Genomic DNA, 20,514 nt, shown 5'->3' on the forward strand with positions numbered 1-20,514 from the left:
TCGTTTTTTAGATTAATAAGATTGTGTCAGTAGGTGGCAGTATCACCCCATGTTCTCACCAGGGAAGCGATAATAAACTGGCTCAAGAATTCTAAGAATATTGAAGACAGAAGTTTGGACATTGATACCAAACTCATAGAGTCCAAAGCTAGATGATTTCTGACTGGTCCTATTTGCGATAGGGCTGAGGACTTGCCTTGCAAGGAAGGTTGTTGGCTGTCTGGATGCATGTCACATCCATCCATCCATTACTTGGGGGATTTTTTTTTTTTTTAAAGCATCATGTAGAATAAAGCCCAGGGATTTCTGCCATCTGGGAACCAAACTGAAAGAGTGAATCTCCCCTGAGGAGGTAGTAAAAAATATAATAGGCAATATGATAATTATGTAGCGCACACAAGATGGGTTTTGAACTTTTCGGAAATAAATATTGCAGGCATGAGTTCTATTGCCAAATAATAATAATAGCCAGAAGAGAACGATGCCTTGTGGTTTCCTTCTAATCCCTTCCAATTCCTCACACACAACTGAGTAATTTTCAGGGAAGTGGAGAAAGAGCCCACTTTTAAGGGCAAGTCTGGTATGCTGAGCTCTTTGAACAATTCTGAGCAAAACAGGAAGAGAAATTCTCAATAATCGACTCAACTTCCAGAGCATACCTAAGTATTTGGGGAAAGGGAGATAGGCCTGTTTTTAGAATAATTTCAAAACTGAGGCACTGAAACAAACCAAAAAACAGAGACTCAATGGCTAGTCCATCCGCATCTAATCTGCCGAGTGGGACAAGAGGTGTAAAGATTTTTGCATATCTTAATGAGCTAGCTAAATGTTAGCTGTTTTTATTACTGAGACAGCCATGACTGTGGGTAAGGAGCTGGCTATGAAGCCTCAAATAGCTTGGCTGCCTCAGATACTTCCCAGCTGGGAGACCCTGGAAGAGTCACTTTATTTCTCAATACTCTAGACCAGAGGTATCAAACATGTTGCTGGACCACAGCACTCCTGAGTGTAGCCCAAATAAAATTAAAATGTAATTGGGAAATATTTAACAAAATAAATAAAAATACAATTAAAAATAGATAACATTGCATTTTAAAACTAAATCAATATGTGTTCTGAGAAATCCTTGTGTGTGGCTTGTGGTTGTTGTTGTTGTTGGGTTGTTTCAGTTGTGTCTGACACTTTGTAAACCCCATTTGGGGTTTTCTTGGCAGAGATACTGGAGTAAGCTTGCCATTTCCTTCTCTAGCTCATTTGACAGATAAGGAAACTGAGGCAAACAGGGTTAAGTGACTTACCCAGGGTCACACAGCTGGGCAGTGTCCAAAGCTGGATTTGAACTCAGGAAGATAAGTCTTCCTGACTCCAGGCCTGGCGCCCTATCCTCTGCAGTGCCACCTATATATATAGTATTTATAAAGTTATATGTCCGGTTCAGCAGGCCCTATTTCTAATTGTTTGACAACACTGTTCTTGGTAGCTCTCTAAAATTGTTACTGAAGAGTGTTGACCTTCATTCTTGGAGGGAATTTCTTCATGCATTAATTCCCTAAACCAGTGAAATCACACATTTAGTCCTTGTTCTTTTTATTGTTATTAATTGTTGCTATCATCATTATCATCATCACTGTTATTATTATTATTATTATTTTTTTAGTGAGGCAATTGGGGTTAAGTGACTTACCCAGGGTCACACAGCTAGTAAGTGTTAAGTGTCTGAGGCTGGATTTGAACTCAGGTCCTCCTGACTCCAGGGCTGGTGCTTTATCCACTGCGCCATCTAGCTGCCCATCACTGTTATTATTGAAGTAAAAAAAACCTGGGTTCAAATACTGATTCTGCCACTTAGAATTTGAGTAACCTTTTTTTTTTTTTTTTTTTTTGAGTAACCTTTAATGGTTTGTTTGTATGGTTCTCAGTTTCCTCATCTGTAAAGTGAGGCATTTGGTCCACATGGCCTAGGTGAGTTATAAGATTACCATACACACACACACACACACACACACACACACACATATACATTGATTGATAGAGCTTTGAGGGCAGGAAACTGAGTTCAAATCCTGCCTCAAACATATGTTAGCTATATGATCCTGGGCAAATCACTTAACCTCAGTTTCTTCATATGTAAGATAAAGGAGTTGTCCTGGATGGGAATAAACATTTATATAGTGCCTACTATGTGCCAGGCACTGTACTAACTACTTTGTGAATATTATCTCATTGGATCCTTACAACAACCCTGCAAAGTAGCTCCTGTTATTATCCTTATTTTAGAGTTGAGGAGACTGAGGCAAACCGAGGTTAAGTGACTTGTCCAAGGTCACACAGCTAGTAAGTCTCTGAGGTCAAATTTGTTTTTGTTTGCTTTTGTTTTTGATTTTTGTCTGAGGTCAAATCTGAACTTAGGTCTACCTGTCTCCAGGCCTGGTGCTCTATCTACTGCACCACCTAGCTGCTTTTAAAAATAGCCTTTAAGGGGCAGGTAGGTGGCACAGTGGATAGAGCACCGGCCCTGGAGTCAGGAGGACCTGAGTTCAAATCCGGCCTCAGACACTTAACACTTACTAGCTGTGTGACCCTGGGCAAGTCACTTAACTCCAATTGCCTCACTAAAAAAAAAAAATAGCCTTTAAGGTCTCTTCCAACTCTAAACCTATGAACCTATTTGTGATTTTATTATTTGAAAAATGAGGCTTAATTTGGCCAGATTTAGAGTGACGTTTGCATTTAGACTTATTGGAAGTTGGTGTTGCTTATTTTCTTCTCACCTCCTCTCCCCAGATCACTGAAACCTCTTCCTGCTATGATTTCCTTCCCCTCTACCTCTTTTTGCTCCTACTCCCAATATTCCACATCCTTATATTATTTCCTTCATGGAATCCATTTTTTTTTATGAGGCAATTGGGGTTAAGCGACTTGCCCAGGGTCACACAGCTAGTAAGTGTCAAGTATCTGAGGTCAGATTTGAACTCAGGTCCTCCTAAATCCAGGGCCGGTGCTCTATCCACTGCACCACCTACCTGCCCCTATGGAATCCATTTTTGGAAGCCACTTCATTGGAAGGAAGAAAGGGGGGAGGAGGAGATAGGACTTCTAGGGTCCTCCTCCCCCTGCCATTTTTCCTTTAAAAATTATTTGTTATAAGGGATGATTCCCTGGGAGGGAGAGGGAAAGGGGCATAGGAGTAAATTTATAAGATGTAAAACATGATATTGATAAAATATCATTCAAAAAGAAAGATGACCACTGAGGAGGTCCCTCTGGGGAGAGGAGGGAGCAGGGCCAGAGTAGACTCTAGGGGAGCTCACCTAGAGTTTGGCCTAGGAGGGGGGAGAGTTCATCAGGCAGCTTCCTTCTTTAACTCATTTTTATTTCTAGCTAGATGCGAAGCTCTAATGTTTCTTCTGTTTTAGGATGGCAATTTAGTGCCCACTAAAGCCAGGTCTCTGGGGCAGTGCCCTGGTCACCCAATCTCAATTACATCTCTGCCCAGTAGATTTTGCCCTCTGCTCTTTCAGAGATTAGCCTGCTTTATGTCCAGCAGTGGAAGTGTAGGTCTGCACTGGGATGGACCTAGAAGGCTCTGACATGGCAGAAGGGCAATGGAGCCTTAAGAATCCATATTAGTAGGGGGAGCTAGGTGACGCGGTGGATAAAGTACAAAGCACTGGCCCTGGATTCAGGAGGACCTGAGTTCAAATCCGGCCTCAGACACTTGACACTTACTAGCTGTGTGACCCTGGGCAAGTCACTTAACCCTCATTGCCCTAAAAAAAATAAATTGGCACCTGAGTCAAAGTTCTGCTTGCCTTGCCTCACCTAGTTATACCTCTGCTCAGGGATGAGCCATCTATCATCCCAGGCTCAGGCAAGGGTCCTAGATAAAAGTAGAAAATACCTTTTTTCTAAGGTGTATGCCTTAAGAAATTGAGAGCTTTGCCTAGCATTTTCTTTTTAGTCAAAAATCACACCACCAAACTTGTTCTTATAATGAGACTCTTTAGTGCAAGGGACTTCATATTCTGCAAAGCATTTTCCTCCCTACTGAAACAGAGTTCTATAGAGAGTTGAAACAACTTGTCTACTGCTACATAAGGAGTTGAGTTTCTGACTTCAAGTCCATTCCCTTTTTTTCACACCAAGCAGAACCTCAGATTTAATCCAAGAGTCTGAGGATCTGTAGAGGAATTGTAAAGACCCATGTGCTTCCAAACTGGTCTTACTGGGCTTACTTGATCCCAGCTCTGCCACATAGCACCTCTGTGATGTTGGACAATTTCCTGAACCTTTTCTGAGACATCTCTAGAATGAGTGGCTTGGACTTAATAATAATAATTTTGTTATCATTTAGTTGTTTCCAGTCATATTCAACTCTTTGTGACCCCTTTTGGATATTCTTGGCAGAGGTATTGGAGTGGTTTGCCCTTTCCTTCCTTATCCAGCTCATTTTACAGATGAAGAAACTGAGGCACACAGGGTTAAGTGACTGGCCTAGGATCACACAGCTAGTAAGTGTCAAGTGTCTGAGGTCCAATTTGAACTCAGGAAGAGGAACCTTCCTGATTCCAGGCCCAGTATTTTAACTACTGTGCCACCTAGCTGCCCTATATATAGTATATATAGTATTTATAAAATTTATATAGCACTTTTAAAAAAGGTTCATTATAGATATGATTTTATTGGATCCTCATGACATCCCTGTGAGTTAGGGGCTATTATTATTCTCAGGCAGAGGATAAGTGACTTGCCCAGGGTCACACAACTAATAAGTGTGTGAGACATTATTTTGATCTCTGGTCAGCTTGACCTGATCCAGTGCCATCTAATTGTCACTGGGCTACCTGGTTGCACTTCTGAGGTCTCTTTTAGCTCTAGGTCTTTGATCTAATGAACTTTTGTATAAAGTCAGAGTCAGAACTAGGGTGGGGCCACTAGCACTTTGTACCAGGTCGCCAAATTTGGACCCCTCTCCCCTCCCTACCATGAGGTTCTCTGGTCCATTTCCCCCTTGCCCTCTGGTGTACAAGAGCCTAACCTTTCTTGTCTCTGCCTGAGTCAGATCAGGGAGGTTGTCCTCTGCACAATCTACCTGGCTACCTCCCTACTGTATTTGCCCCTCAAGTCAGAATTCTTAGTTATGGTTCTGGTTAAAGCCAATTTCTGAGGCCAGGAGATAACCCTGGTGCTGAGCACCATGTAGTTCAAACAAAGGAAAAGGAAGACAGAATCAATTCTTTTTGTGTCTGGATTCTTCTTTGGGCAAGCAGATGGGGAAATCCCCCTGAATTCTGTGCAGTCCTGGTGGTCTTCCGATCCTGGAGGATAGCATGCCTGCCAATGGAACCAAGTGGTTTCTGGGAGTAGAGCGAAGCTATTTCCACAGGAAAGTCAGGAACTTGAAGCATACGAATTAGCTGGCTAAGCAGGGCTCATGAACCATGATATCAGAGGACATAAGCCTTATTAAGGGAAAGCTGCTGAGCAGTATGGAGTGGGGTAAAAGTTACCTTATTTTCATCAGCTAATAATCAAAACAGTTTGACACTGGACAGAGAGAGCCAGAAAACGTGGAAGCAATTATTGAGTTAAGCAAAATATCCCCAAATTATATGTTATTTTGCTTTTTGGATTTTTAAGGTAAAAGCATTTTTTTTTGGTGATCCTGTTATAAACTCCTCCCGAAGCGACCAAATGAAAGAAAAATGAAAAGGGTGACGGCAAAGCGAAGAGCAGAGACGAGAAAAGGGATCTGTTGGAAGATACTGGTGGAAACTTGGGCGAGGTGACTCTCTATGACCACCGGGGAGGGTCCAGCTTCAGTCCCATTTTGTTCCCAGGATCCAGGCCTACCAGACAGAGCCAAATCATTTGGAGACCAAGGTAGGCCACAGATAGAGCAGGGAGGGGCAGAGGCCAGATGCACTTTGCTCGTCTGAACTTGAATCCTCCCCACTGCTGTTGGCACTTCAGCCAAGTGACGTGGCAAGTCCAATGACGAGACCATATATCTTGCTCCTCTCAGGACCCTGACTTGGTGCTGCCTCATTGTTGGCCAATGGCACCAATAATAATGATGAAAGCTACATGTAGCACTTTAAAGTCGGAAAAACATGTTACTCCACTCGATCCTCACAACAGCCTCATGAGGGACGTGATATTGTGGACTCCTTTTATAAGTGAGGAAATTGTGGCAAAGTGATTTGTGCCAGGGTAAATCTTTGAAGTAGAATTTGAACTCAGATTTTCCCCATTCCAAGTTCAGCACTCTGGCCAATGTGCCACCTTTATAATTGGTGAATGATTCTTTTTTTTTTTTTTTGTGAGGCAATTGGGGTTAAGTGACTTGCCCAGGGTCACACAGCTAGTAAGTGTCAAGTGTCTGAAGCTGGATTTGAATTCAGGTCCTCCTGACTCCAGGGCCGGTGCTCTATCCACTTTGCCACCTAGCTGCCCCTGGGATGTAATCTCGAAGGAGAAGGCTGGGATGACCAAGAAAAATATTTATTATTTTTTCTTTAATTATTGCCTCAAACTTGTAAAACTATTCATCTGTTTTGCTTTCTCAAACAGGAATAGCTCACTTGTGTAAGATCAACCTGAGGGAAACATCAGGCTGTGGTGGAAGGTGCAGTGAAATCTGGCATGAGAGGATGTGAGTTCAAATCTGAACTTTGTCATTTACTACTTGTGTGACCCTGGGCAAGTCAATGTAACTTTTTGAGCCCCAATTCCCTCGCCTCTGAAATGAGGGGGCTGGACTAGAACGCTGAAGTCTCACCTCTCTCTACATCTATGATTCTGTGCATTTACATCATTTCCAGAATTGAGAGAAAAATAATTTTGGGGGGCTACCAGAAGTCAAAAGTGCTTTGACTTTGTTCTCTCTTGTGTGGGGACATAGTTTCTCTCTCTGGTCCAGTTGAATGGAAGTTCCTTGAGGACAGTCTTTTTTCATTTTTGCTTTTGTTTCCCTAAGGAGGCAGGTAGGTGGGGTAGAGGATGGAGGAATGGCCTTGGAGTCAGAAGGATTTGAGTTCAAATCCTAACTCAGATTCTTACAAATTACTTAACCTCTGTCTGCCTCAGTTTACTCATCTTAAAAATGGGACAATAATCACACTTAGCTCCCAGGTTATGGAGAGGATCAAACGAGATAGTATTTGTAAAACACTCAGTACACTTTAAAGTGCTATATAAATGTTAGCTCTAAGTGCTTGGCGTAGAATAGGTGCTTAATAAGTGTTTGCTGTGTTGGACTAGGTTAAAAATAAATGTCCTTGGTGCGGTAGATAGAGCACCGCCCTGGAGTCAGGAGTACCTGAGTTCAAATCCGGCCTCAGACACTTAACACTTACTAGCTGTGTGACCCTGGGCAAGTCACTTAACCCCAATTGCCTCACTTAAAAAAAATGTCCTAAGACCTGCTCTCTGATAGGCACCCACAGAGAGTTAGAGCTGGAAGGAACATTTGAGACCATCTAGTCCACCCTCCTTCTCATACATGTCAGGGAAACAATGGAAAAAGTAAAGTGACTTGTCCTAGGTCACTCAGTTAGAACCTGGCAGGGTCAGGATACAAACAGGAGTTTTCTAATTTTTAGACCAGTGTGTTTTCCACTTCACTTCTTGGTTTGCTGACTTCCCCTAAGTGCATGATGCTCTTTTCAGTCTCATGTGTGGGCCACTTCCACAGGCCCCAAAAGAAATTATGAAGAAGCTTTAGCCATGTTTTTCTTTGTATTGGAAGAATCAAGGTTTTCCCTTTCCATGGCTTCCTTCTTTCCTTCCTTCCTTCCTTCCTTCCTTCCTTCCTTCCTTCCTTCCTTCCTTCCTTCCTTCCTTCCTTCCTTCCTTCCTTCCTTCCTTCCTTCCTTCCCTCCTTCCTTCCTTCCTTCCTTCCTTCCTTCCTTCCTTCCTTCCTTCCTTCCTTCCTTCCTTCCTTCCTTCCTTCCTCCCTCCCTCCCTCCCTCCCTCCCTTCCTCCCTCCCTCCCTTCCTCCCTTCCTCCCTTCCTCCCTTCCTTCCTTCCTTCCTTCCTTCCTTCCTTCCTTCCTTCCTTCCTTCCTTCCTTCCTTCCTTCCTTCCTTCCTTCCTTCCTTCCTTCCTTCCTTCCTTCCTCCCTTCCTCCCTCCCTCCCTCCCTCCCTCCCTTCCTTCCTTCCTTCCTTCCTTCCTTCCTTCCTTCCTTCCTTCCTTCCTTCCTTCCTTCCTTCCTTCCTTCCTTCCCATTCTGATCTTCTTGACCTGTCAGTCAACTATCATTTATTAAGCATCTATTATGTGCCAGGTACTGTGCTAAGCCCTGGGAATACAAACAAAACCCCCCTACCCCCCAATAAATAAAATAAAAAGGTGTTGCTATTCAGGAATAGAAGAGAAAATAATGACCATAATGGTGAGTCACATTTGCACAGAGCTTCAAGGTTTCTGAAACACTTTCTTTAAAACAATCCCTTGAAATCAGTAGAAAAGAAAGAAGGGAAGGAGAGGGAAGGACTGGCACCAACTTAGAATTTGGAGAACATTATTAAACCTTCCATCCTCTCTCTGTGCATCTCATGTCCATATTGAGCTGAATGGTTCCTGACTTGTGTCCTAGGCAAAGATGGATGGGAAATTTATTTTGTTTTTTTCTTTCTTTCTTTTTTTTGAACTTTATTTTGAGAATGAAAGTATCACCTTAATAGGATTCTTTTTTTCTATTTTTGGCTGATCTTAGTTGTGTAGCAGATAGAGTGCTGAAATTGGAGCGGGGAAGAACTGAGTTCAAATCCTGCCTCACACATTTACTTAATATACATTGAGTTTCGATTTCTTCATCTGTTAAATGGAAATAATAATAAAAGTGTCTCTTTTGTTGTGAGGATCAAATGAGAACATATATATATAACTATATATATATATATATATATATATAGTTATTTGTTAGTCTTAAAGTGATATAGAAGTATTAACCATTATTATTGTTGTTGTTGATGGAGCCTTGGACTCAAAGTCAGAGTTATATCCAGACAAACAATTTATTTAGCAATGCATGTTACAAAACAAACTGGGTCCAAGGCTCTCAATAAACCAGGGATATTAATATACGATCTGGAGCAATTAAAAACTGGAAAAACAGGATTATAGAGATTGAGACATCTGGTTTCTCATTGATGGAGGGTATCAAGAGATATTGAAGTGAGAGGGAGAGGTGTTAGTTTTATGACACTCCTTAATTTGGGGACTTTTGGGAGGGGGAGGAAGCTTGTTACTTTTCCAAAATCAGGTGACTTATAAGCAGCTGAAATGTAGTTTCAGAAAATAGTGGATAAGGGCAAAATGCAATCATTAAATGCTATTTTTTTTAATGTAATAAGAAGACCTGGGTTCTGATTTCAGCTTGTCACTTAACACTTATGTGACCCTAGAGAAGTAATTTAATTTGTGTTGGTCTCAGTTTTTTTCATGTTTATAATACAAGGGTTGGACGACATCAGGGGTTCATAATCTGGCATCCAACAATCCACTGATTGGGGAAAAATACAATCTTTATTCTCATTAACTTCTTTTTTTTTTTTTTTTAAACAGGACAATGAGGGTTAAGTGACTTGCCTAGGGTCACACAGCTAGTAAGTGTAAAGTGTCTGAGGCCGAATTTGAACTCAGGTCCTCCTGAATCCAGGGCCAGTGCTTTATCCACTGCACCACCTAGCTGCCCCCCTCACTAACCTCTTTTTTTTTTTTTTTTTTTTTTTTTTGCAGGCAATGGGGGTTAAGTGACTTGCCCAGGGTCACACAGCTAGTAAGTGTCAAGTGTCTGAGGCCGGATTTGAACTCAGGTACTCCTGAATTCAGGGCCGGTGCTTTAACCACTGTGCCATCTAGCTGCCCCCCATATAGTGAATATTGATCTTTTTTTTTTTTTTTTTGGGGCAATGGGGGTTAAGTGACTTGCCCAGGGTCACACAGCTAGTAAGTATCAAGTGTCTGAGGCCAGATTTGAACTCAGGTACTCCTGAATCCAGGGCCGGTGCTTTATCCACTGCGCCACCTAGCCGCTCCACCCTCACTAACTTCTAATGGAAATGTTGCATTTCCTTCAATTTATTTTGTGCCTTTAAAATATTATTCTGAGAAGGAGTCCATGGGCTTCATCAGACTGCTAAAGTGGTCCCGACCCCTCCCAAAAAGATTAATAACTCTTGAACCAGCCAATCCCCTATTATATAAAAAACTTAGATTCTTTGATTTTGAGTCTGAGTGCAGTAGTAGACAGAGACAGCCTTAAAGTTATTATGAGCTGGTTATAAACCCTGACTCTGTTGTAAAATGCCGGTGACCTTCAGTTAACGCTTGTTGTCTTAGGGAATTCTCTGAAACTAGTTTCATGAGTTGCTAGTATACGGGTCCTTAAAGCAGTGAAATTCCATGTCAGCATCGCTACCCCAGTCTACCTCCATACACGCTTAATCCTCAGTCTTGTCTGAAGCACCAAGTTGGGGGGGGGGATGAGGGTGTCACCTTGAATAAACAATTCTAGTTAAAAAATATTATAAAAAGGTAGCAAGGTGGTACAGTGGATAGAGAACTGGGCCTGAAGTCAGGAAGATCAGAGTTCAAATCTAGCCTCAGATACATCCTAGCTGTGTGAGCCTAGGCTTAACCTTTATATGTCTCCATTTCCTCTGGGGATAATCATAGCACCTACCTCCCAGGGTTGTTGAGAGGATCAATTGGGATAATAATTGTAAAGTTTTGTAAACCTCAGAGCACCATGTGAATATTAGTTATTATTGTTGTTATCATTCTCCTTAAGCACCCAAGGATTTGCCATTCACTCGAGATCTGTCGTACCAAAATGCCAAGCTATCAGAGACATTTTCCTCCCTCTTTGCCGTGGTTCAATCTTGTCATTTTGTTTTTAAACCTCAGTATTTTCTGCACATATATGAAAACTTTTTGGAACCCCACAGGAAAGTATGCTGCTGCTAATTTAATATGACATGCTGCAGATGTGAGTAACATCAGGGCTCGCATATTTCCCCCCATTCCCTGGGGGACACACACAGAACCTTCAAAGCCGTGTGGGAAAGACTTTGGCTGTATTTTACTGTCAGTAAGGATTAGATCCCAGGTGGTTGTTCAGAGCTGCACGTTCCTCTCTATCTACTGGACAATGTCTGGATGACAGAAATCCATTTGTACTTGGACATAAGCTCGTTGCTTCATTATCTCAGGGGCTGACACAGGTTGCCGGCCCCGAATGGGAAATTGTTGAAAAGCTCATGATGAGCAAGTTGGAAAGGTTTCGACAAGAAATGCTAAGCATCTTACTTATTGAAGACACTTGCTGTTCCTAAGGCGGCTGTTTTGTCTTGACAGATTGATCAGCCTCGGCTCTTTTTTTTTTTTTTTTGATGGATTGATTTTAAAGACCCCAGTTTCAGCAGTGGCCAGAAGTGAATTTCTGTGGCCAAGATGTTCAGACATGGCCATCTGTTCTCTTAGGTATTGGCTTTGCCAAGTAATCTAAACCTTTGGTGCCAGATGGTTTGTCATGCTCTTGGTTGGAGAATGACTTTAGAAGAGCACTCCCTCAGATCTGGGAAAGGGCGAAATCAGATACTTAACAGGCTCTAGACTGTCACTGAGGTAAATCTTCATCAATATCAACAGCCCTGCTAAGGGGCAGCTAGGTGGCGCAGTGGATAAAGCACTGGCTCTGGATTCAGGAGGACCTGAGTTCAAATCCGGCTTCAGACACTTGACACTTACTAGCTGTGTGACCCTGGGCAAGTTACTTAACCCTCATTGCCCTGCAAAAAGACAAAAAAACCAACCAAACAAACAAAAAACATCGACAGCCCCGCTGGTGACAATTGGAATTTACTAATTAATAATAGCGAGGAGATACTTGATTCTGAAAATTCTATTGGATGAGAAAAAGGAAGAACCCCCTAAAAGAAGGAGAAATGAGAAACTGGAGATTTTCTTGTGATCAAAATCTGAGTCTGAGCTTGGCATGGGGCACAAACTTGATGTCTTGATCTCTTTGTCCTGTGCCTGAAGTGCCTTCTCTCCTCTGACTCTTATTTTTAACATATTGACCTTCAAGGCTCAGCTTGGGCATCACAGCAGGAGCAAACCTTTTATAATAATTGTCAGCCTTGGGGCAGCTAGGTGGTACAGTGGATAGAGCACCGGCCCTGGATTCAGGAGGACCTGAGTTCAAATCCGACCTCAGACACTTAACACTACTAGCTGTGTGACCCTGGGCAAGTCACTTAACCCCAATTGCCTCACCAAAAAAAAAAAATTGTTAGCCTTCTTTTCTACCTTATCTATTTCTACCTTCTTGTTTTTGACTTGGCTACTCGGATCAATACAATGATCAAAGACAAGTTCTAAGGACTCATGATGAAGAAATGCTATGCATCTCCAGAGAGGGAATGGATGAGCTTTTAATGCAAACTGAAGTACACTTCTCTCATTTTTATTTTGTTTACTTTTTGCAATATGGCTAATGGGGGAATATGTTTTGCATGATTTCACATATATAATTGATATCATATTGCCTGCCTTCCCAGTGGCTGGGGAAAAGGGAGAGGGAGGGAGATAATTTGGAACTCAAAATTTTAAAAGAAAATGTTGAAAATAAATAATAAATAAAAGAAGTCTGTTTTTAATAATAATGTTGAAGATGGCTAACACTAGCACAGTATCATGCATGAAGCACGGACAAATAAATAGGCTGCCATCTTGATGGGAACACTGGAGAGTTAGGGAATTTAGGGGTCACAGGCATGACCTGAACTCAGGTCCTCAGCCTCCAGGCCAGCTCTCCACCCACTAACCAAGGAAGTGCTTCATTAAGTGGCAGGTTCACACATCTCAGCCTTGGGATTTAGTCACATGAGTTTTTGCTTCCTGGTCTAGGGGTGCCAGGGAACTGTTTGTAAGAAGTGGACTTATTTTCAAAATTCATTTTGAACAAATGTGAGTTTTTGAGAAGTGTAAAATATTTAAAACAAAAACAAAAGCCAAAACCCCCAGGGGCGGTGAAGGGGTGGGGATAGGGCGTGACAGAAGGCAGGGGGGAGGGACTGCAGAGTCACGTGGCAGGTCGGCCTCGCCTCCTGGGGAAGCAGACATAGTTGGGTGGCCCCCGGAAGTGGCTGCATTTGAACCTCGGGAGCGGCTTGGGTTGCTTCCCTGGAGCGCACCCTGCCCCGTGCTCCCCTGCTCCCGTCACCGCGGGTCGTGGAGGCGCTGAGCCAGGCCCCGGCGAGCAGCTTCTCTGTCTCCCAAGACCTGAAGAGCCCGGCGACCCCGCACCCTCGAATACAAGTCCAAATACAGCTGCTTGGAGCAGGGCGAAAGGTGACGTCGCCTCCTGCAGCTTCAGAAGTCCAGGCGACTGGATTACGTGAACCATGTCCGGAGGCTGGCCAAGGATGATTGGACAGGCATGGACAGTGAACAAGACGTGGAGGAGGAGGAGGAGGAGGAGGAAGGGATGGACATAGACCTCGGCAGGAAGCTGCCAAGGCCAACCAGTTGATGCTGTCCAAGTGGCTGATTGACCCCCCCTGCGGATCTGGAGCACGAGTGCATCTTGGGGGTGTGTCCCGTGGGGAAAAGGTTGCTCATCGTGGTCTCCAGGGGATCCACTGCAGCATACACCAAGAGCAGTTACTGTGTCAACAGATTTCCTTCTCTTCTTCCTGGGGGCCATCAGCACCTCTCAGCCACAGGGAAGGACTACACCATTCTGGATTGCATCTACAGTGACCTGAACCAGCCCTACTATGTTCTAGATGTGATGTGCTGGAGGGGACACCCTGTCTATGACGGCCAGACCGATTTTAGGTTCTACTGGATGCATTTAAAGTTAGCAGAAGAGCAGGGACTGGGAGGATCTTAATCCATTTAATTTCCCATTTACCACTGAGAATCTGTGCAAGGCCTTGTTCAGTGACTTTCCTTTTGAGGTGGATGGGCTTCTTTTCTATCACAAGCAAACCCACTATAGCCCAGGCAGCACCCGTTGGTTGGCTGGCTGCGTCCATACATGGTATCTGATATCCTTGGCATTGAGGTACCACCTGGCCTTCTGTCTACCAAGCCAGATTATGCTGTGCATCAACTCCAGCAGATCATTGAACAGAAGAGAAGTAAAAAGGAAGCAAATGAAATGAATCTTCATGAGGCTTCTGAGAATGGACACTATGAACAGGAGTACCTGTTGAACCCCAAGCTGGCCAATACTACCAGCAGCCAGAATGAAGCCACAAGCCTAATGGAAAACTGACAAACTCCTTTCTCCAACAAGAGCCAATCACTCCATCCCCTCTGGGAACTGCTCCCTGCCATTGCTTATTGCTCATGTGGAATGAGGCTGAGACCTGGAGATTTGACTCAAGTTCATCCTATTTAGTCAGATACATTTCCTGAGCTGAGATCACTATTCCCTAAGGAAATCAGCTGTTGCCAGGATGAAGATTGCTATCTTGCAAGACCTTGTGAAATTGAAAATTGATACTCCACTTTATTTTGTATTAACAATTTTTGATTGAGAATTGTACCTGGGGCAGCTAGATGGTGCAGTGGATAGAGCACTGGCCCTGGAGTCAGGAGTATCTGAGTTCAAATCCAGCCTCAGACACTTAACACTTACTAGCTGTGTGACCCTGGGCAAGTCACTTAACCCCTATTGCCTCACTAAAAAAAACAAAACAAAACGAATTGTACCTAATTAGTGTGTCAATGTGCATCAAATTTGCCCTTGATTGTATAGGCCTCAGTGATAGAGTTTGAAAGGGTTTAACTTCCCTATTCCTATGGGCCATAGCCTGACCATGGAGACTCAAAATCTGTAAGTTTTTGAAAGGGAAGAAGGGGAAGGGAAGATCAATCAACCTGAACATCGGATGTTTGCCTACCATAAGACTTTACAGGGGCTGGGAGTCAACTCTGTATTTGTTGGCCTATGGGAATCACCCCTCTGACTCAAGCCAAGCAAAGCCCACCTTTCATCTCTTTGTGACCAATTATAGTTTAGTTTGACATCACTGGATCACTCCTGTTACCTTATGTACCCAACTAGATGAAAGAACTGCTCTAGTTGGTAGATGGATCCTTGGCTATTGAGGGGCCTTGGATCCCTTTTATTGGAAATTACTAGTCTTGCTAATAAATTGATCATGCACAGAACTTTGTGCCTTAGTTTATTTTTTCACAGATTTTTATTGCAATAACTTCATGGTAGTTTTTCCAGTTGATTGGCATTCATGTTAAGTTGAGCAATTTTAACTGCTAAAGGTGTATCTCATTTTTTGTGCTGTATAAGTGTATGGAATTTCTAAGAACTTAATTGTATGTAATTTTTATACCTCTGGATAGCTGTAACCCTTTTCACACCAATCAGGAGTGCTTTGGTCAGTCATTTACCTTGAAGGGCTGTGCCTTGTTTCTTTATGGTAAACTAGATCTTAAGCCAGTGCATTTGGTAACTCATGTTTCTGAAACTAGGAGATGTTGAAAAGTTTTATGAGGCTTGGTTTTTTAGAATTTATATTAGCTCTACCTTCTGAGAAGGCAAGAATGATTTCCCCCCCTTGGACATTGCTTTAAGATAAAATTTTCTGGGCAGCTAGGTGGTACAGTGGATAGAGTACCGGCCCTTGATTCAGGAGGACCTGAGTTCAAATCCAGTCTCAGACCCTTGACACTTACTAGCTGTGTGACTCTGGGCAAGCCACTTAACCCCAATTACCTCACCAACCCCCCCCCCCCCAAAAAAAAACCTAAAACAAAAAACGAGATAAAATTTCCTTTTAATTTTTGGAAGCTTATGAAATGGACCAAATAGTCACTTACTTATGTTGGCGAAAATGTGTCCCACTTCCTGCTTTTTCTTGTTCCTGTCTTCTAAAGCTCCCCCTACCCCCAATTCTTCCCACATTTAGTTCAGTGAATCTTCTGCATTATCTTTATAGTAGGATTCACACTTCTATTTCCCATGGTACTGTTAAGAACAGTACTAGTAATACTTAAAGGAACACACATCAGATCTTCTCTCTTTAAAGACATGGAACTCCTACCAAGTCTATTTTTTCATTCTGGGAATGGTAGTAGGGCAGAAGTGAGAGCTAAGTGGAACAGTTGCACCCATTCAGCATGTCAGCTGAAAGTAGCAGGAGTGGCTGATGTTTAGATGTTTACTGAAGCTGACTGTAAAACCCGACAAGGAAACCTTCAATTGTGCTGTTGACTGAAGATTTGAAAGTTTTAGTTTGATTTTCCAGAATTATAAAATCACCCTATGATTCTTTTTCTCAGGTTCTTTGTTTCTTTCTATCTAAAAGATGCTTTAGCTTTCTTCTCCTCTGTGTGAACCCAACCTAGTTTTATTTTTCAGCTTTCAAATACTCTTAACTGATTATAGAACAAGGTATGGATAAGTTTACAATACCCATTTGTCTTGCTCTAGACCCTGGCTTCTTAAACTGTTTTGAGACCCCATATGCAGTCACATAATTGAATGTGGGGGTTGCAAAAAATTGGTAACAGTTTTAAAAAGTTATATGTATACCTATCTTATATGCCTATATACCCCGGGGTTGCAGGCCAATTTCTGAGGCAAGAAGGGGTCAAGTGGAAAAAGTTTAAGAAGCCTTTGTCTAGACCAGATGAGAATGACAAATTCATGTCCAAGCCCTGCAAAAATAGGGCTCCTGGAAATAAAGTCAGTATGTTAATTTACTGAATGCCAAGCATACCTTTTGTTAAAAGGAAGTTATTGACCCTTTTGAGCTTAAGAACCATTCCAACTGACATCGATGTTTTTTCCTTGGTGGTATTTAATTTTTGACCTGTTAAAGCCATGTAAATTTAATCAAAAAATTACAAATCATGTGGATGAGCAACACCTAAAATTAACAAACCAAAAAAACACAAAACCAAACAAAACAACACAGCACCTCACCCTTGGAATATTTTTGTTAGATTCCTTTGTGTGTGTGTGTGTGTGTGTGTGTGTGTGTGTGTGTTAGCTTCTTGAACCAAAATATGGTTCATTTCTAATAGAATGAAAAAGGACTGCAATGTTATATAATATGAAAGTTAGAATGCTGTAGTAGTATTAAGATTTGAAGGTAGGAAGATCTTTGTTCAAATTTGACCTCAGATACTTAGCTACCTGACCCTGCACAAGTTCCAGCCTTGCTGTGCCTAGGTTTTCTCATGTGTAAATGGGGATAAAAATAGCTTCTGCCTTACAGGGTTGTTAAGATCACTTCAGCAAATTTATGTAAAGCCCTTTGCAAATCTTAAAGTGCCATAAAATTCTAGCTATTATTATTCTATACACATCTAATTATATATTCTTTATATGATACATACTTGTATCTTTCCATGTGCACATAATGATATGTTCTTAAGTATATAAGTACATATGTACGTAAGTATATATAATTAGCCTTTAGACAGTCTTTCTACCCAAATGAGAGACCAAGCTGGAAGTTTAAGAAGATAATTGTTTCAGTTTCTTTTGTTGTATTTCTCCATGATTCTGCTGGTGATGAGAAGTGTCCATCTTCAGACTTTTTTTTTTTTTTTTTTGCTAAGCTCTTTAGTTTTGGACAGATCTATAGCCTCTTGATTGGACTTCAGTTTCGAAGAACATGGTCCATCAGGGATTATACAGTCTGTGATGTGGCTGGAAAGATCGCATCTTCTTCCTGCTGAAGACAAGTGAAATACACCATTTGATTAACGATTGCGGCTGCCATCTAAAAAGTCTGATTGTTGGTTGGGATGGACTTCCTGAAAACATGTCCAAAGGTCTCATTACCTAGATACTTGCATGGAAGATTTAATCAGTATTCAAAGTCCTTTCTCCGGGGCAGATTGCAACCCTTCTGTGCTTTCTCTTATTCTTTTCCAGGTCTGAAAACATACTCTGACATCTCTAGGATGTGATCCATTGCATTCTCAAGCATGACTGCATGGAATAGTTTGAATTGGACTGGGCTATTATTACTGCTATTGCTTTGCCCAGTTGTTGATTAGGCTCCCAGGAGGAAAAGGAGTTGGGATAGATCAAGGTACTTCTTACTCTGATTTGATGAATCATAACTGTCAGCTGCTACTTCCTCTCCCAGAGCCCTTGACCCACAATTTGCTGTCTCTGAAATACATCTTGATGAAGTCTCAATACACTCTGGCTCTGTAGTTGGTGCCGAGACTCCACAATGATTGAGAAGTTTTCTCTGTCTTTTATATGATCCCCTAAATCACTATCCTATTATCTTTTTTTTTTTTAAAGTAGGGTTTATTGATGCCTTTGGCTTTTACGATACAGTCACTTCTGGAAATTCTTCCCCTTCCCCCCTCCTCCAATTGAACTCTACCTTTTAACAAGGAAAAATGGTGAAGCCAAGACTCCTTAATATGACTATGTATGCAGAATGTATGCATAATAGTTCTAATAGTCCCCTGCCTTTCTATTCATGCTTACCTCAACATTTTTACCAATGACTTGGATGAGCATCAGCAGAGGACAAGTCAGAACAGAGTTCTACTGTGTATGGGGTGTCCCAAAAGTCTTAGGGCAGTCTTAAGCTTTAATAGTTTAAAGAGATCCACCCACCCACCCATCTATCCATCCATCCATGTATCTATCATATATATATATATTAGTCTTTTGTCTCTCTTTGAGACTTGGCCATTTAGTGATGCTCCACTCAAATAAATAAATGGACTGGAAGTTTAAGAAGGCAGTTTCTGGTTTCTTAAGGGGAGCTATTATAGCTAAAAATTGCCCTAGAACTTTGGGACATGCTGTATCAGAAAAGCCTTTGTTCTTCAGTACAGTTATCTCTTCCACATCATGACTTTCCCCATTGCGGTTCTGATATATTGCAGGCCAGCATAAGACATTAAATGGGAATTTTTGGGGGGAGTTTTGCAGAAGCTACAGATGATATGCAAAGGCCAGCAGATGATACAGAGCCTATGACCAAATACTTGACCGAGATTTTACAATAAGTTACTGTAAACGCCCCATAAAAAAGAAAGAGAAAATTAAGACTTCTTCTCTGGTATGAAGGGAGGGCCAAACATTTTTACATGGATTTTTTTAGATCATGGGGGTGCTGTGCCCCTAATCCTCACAATGTGAAAGGGATAACTATAACTGTTTTCCCTTACGCTGAGAAGGGGCATGTGGTATGCTGTAGTGATCTGTGTGCTATTAAAGATAGAAATTGCTGATAAGTCCCCTGAAAAAAAGATACTTACTGGTCTCTGTGTAAGGGAAAGGGTATTCCATATCCCTATCTTGAAATTGTAAATGTGCAAATAAGATGCTTTCAGTCCTGTGATACTTTTACAAGGTGTGAATATCGATGTTAAGATGGAGAAAGAAATCATGTGATTGCTAAGAGGATCAGTCATCCCGGAAGGGTTATTCCATTGGTGGGTTCAGTGCAGAGGGATCCAGCCCAGTGGCAGAAGACTTTAGTTTTAGGGTGAAAGGTTCTTTTTGAGGCAAGCCCCTGAGAGGCCCTAGGCTAGGAGAGGATTCTCTCATTCTACCTCTTGCTCTCTCTTCCCCTTTCTCTTTCCCTCCCTCTCTCTTTTCATTCTCACCCTAAATAGTCCATGTCATTAGAAGGAAGGGATCAATAGAAGGCAGCATATACAACTCAGAGATCCAGGACAAGGACCACAAATACTAATAGTTGGCATTAGTGCCAACTCTGTGTCAGGCACTGTGCTTAGCACTTTGCAGATATTATCTCATTTAACCCTCACAACAACCCTGGGAGGTAGCTGCTTTGGCTAGCTCTATTTTCTAGAAGAGGAAATTGAGGCAAACAGCTGTTAAGTGACTTGCCCAGTGTCTGAAGCTAGCTCTGAAGTCAGGTCTTCCTGACTCCAGGCCCAGGACTCTATACATTGTGCTACTTTGTTGTCTCAGACATAAACCAATGCAGGAGACGGCCGTCAAACTCTTCAACTAGAAAAAAGTGCTGACTATAGCCTCAAGAAAGGACTTCCAGTAACTAGGAGTTGTGCATTTACCCTTTGGTTGTTACATATGTTGTTTAGTTTTTTTATTTTTTGGAAAAAAATTTTAAATGAAACTTTTTTAAAATTTAAAATTTAAAAAAATCTTGATGATTTTTCTACTACAAACAAATCTGTAGCAGTCACATCAGTCAGGGATGTTGTACTAGGAGCAATATTTCCATGCTAGTCTGGGCTAGTTTTTCCAAAGGCCCTATAGCATGTAGATTAGGCTAGTTTACCCTTAAAAGGCATTGAAACCACCTTTGAGACTGAAGTTATCAAGGAGGCTCAGACTCAGACCATTGATTTAACTTCCTGGTGGTCTAAATGGAGCTTTTGCTCCATATGGAGTTAGCTCCTCCTTCAGGCTTTTAACTGGTAGACCATCATGTCTAACAAAATTAATGCTTTACCCCTACTGAATAGCCTTCCCTGCTATGGTTAAGTAAACACCT

General features: G+C 41.9%; 1 pseudogene; it reads left to right on the forward strand.

The window, feature by feature from the left end:
- Window positions 1–14,294, forward strand: part of LOC122732290 — a 160,164-nt pseudogene extending 145,870 nt beyond the window's left edge.
- Window positions 14,295–20,514: the final 6,220 nt, after the last annotated feature.

This window comes from Dromiciops gliroides, chromosome 6 (assembly GCF_019393635.1).
Source record: "Dromiciops gliroides isolate mDroGli1 chromosome 6, mDroGli1.pri, whole genome shotgun sequence".
NCBI lineage: Eukaryota > Metazoa > Chordata > Mammalia > Microbiotheria > Microbiotheriidae > Dromiciops > Dromiciops gliroides.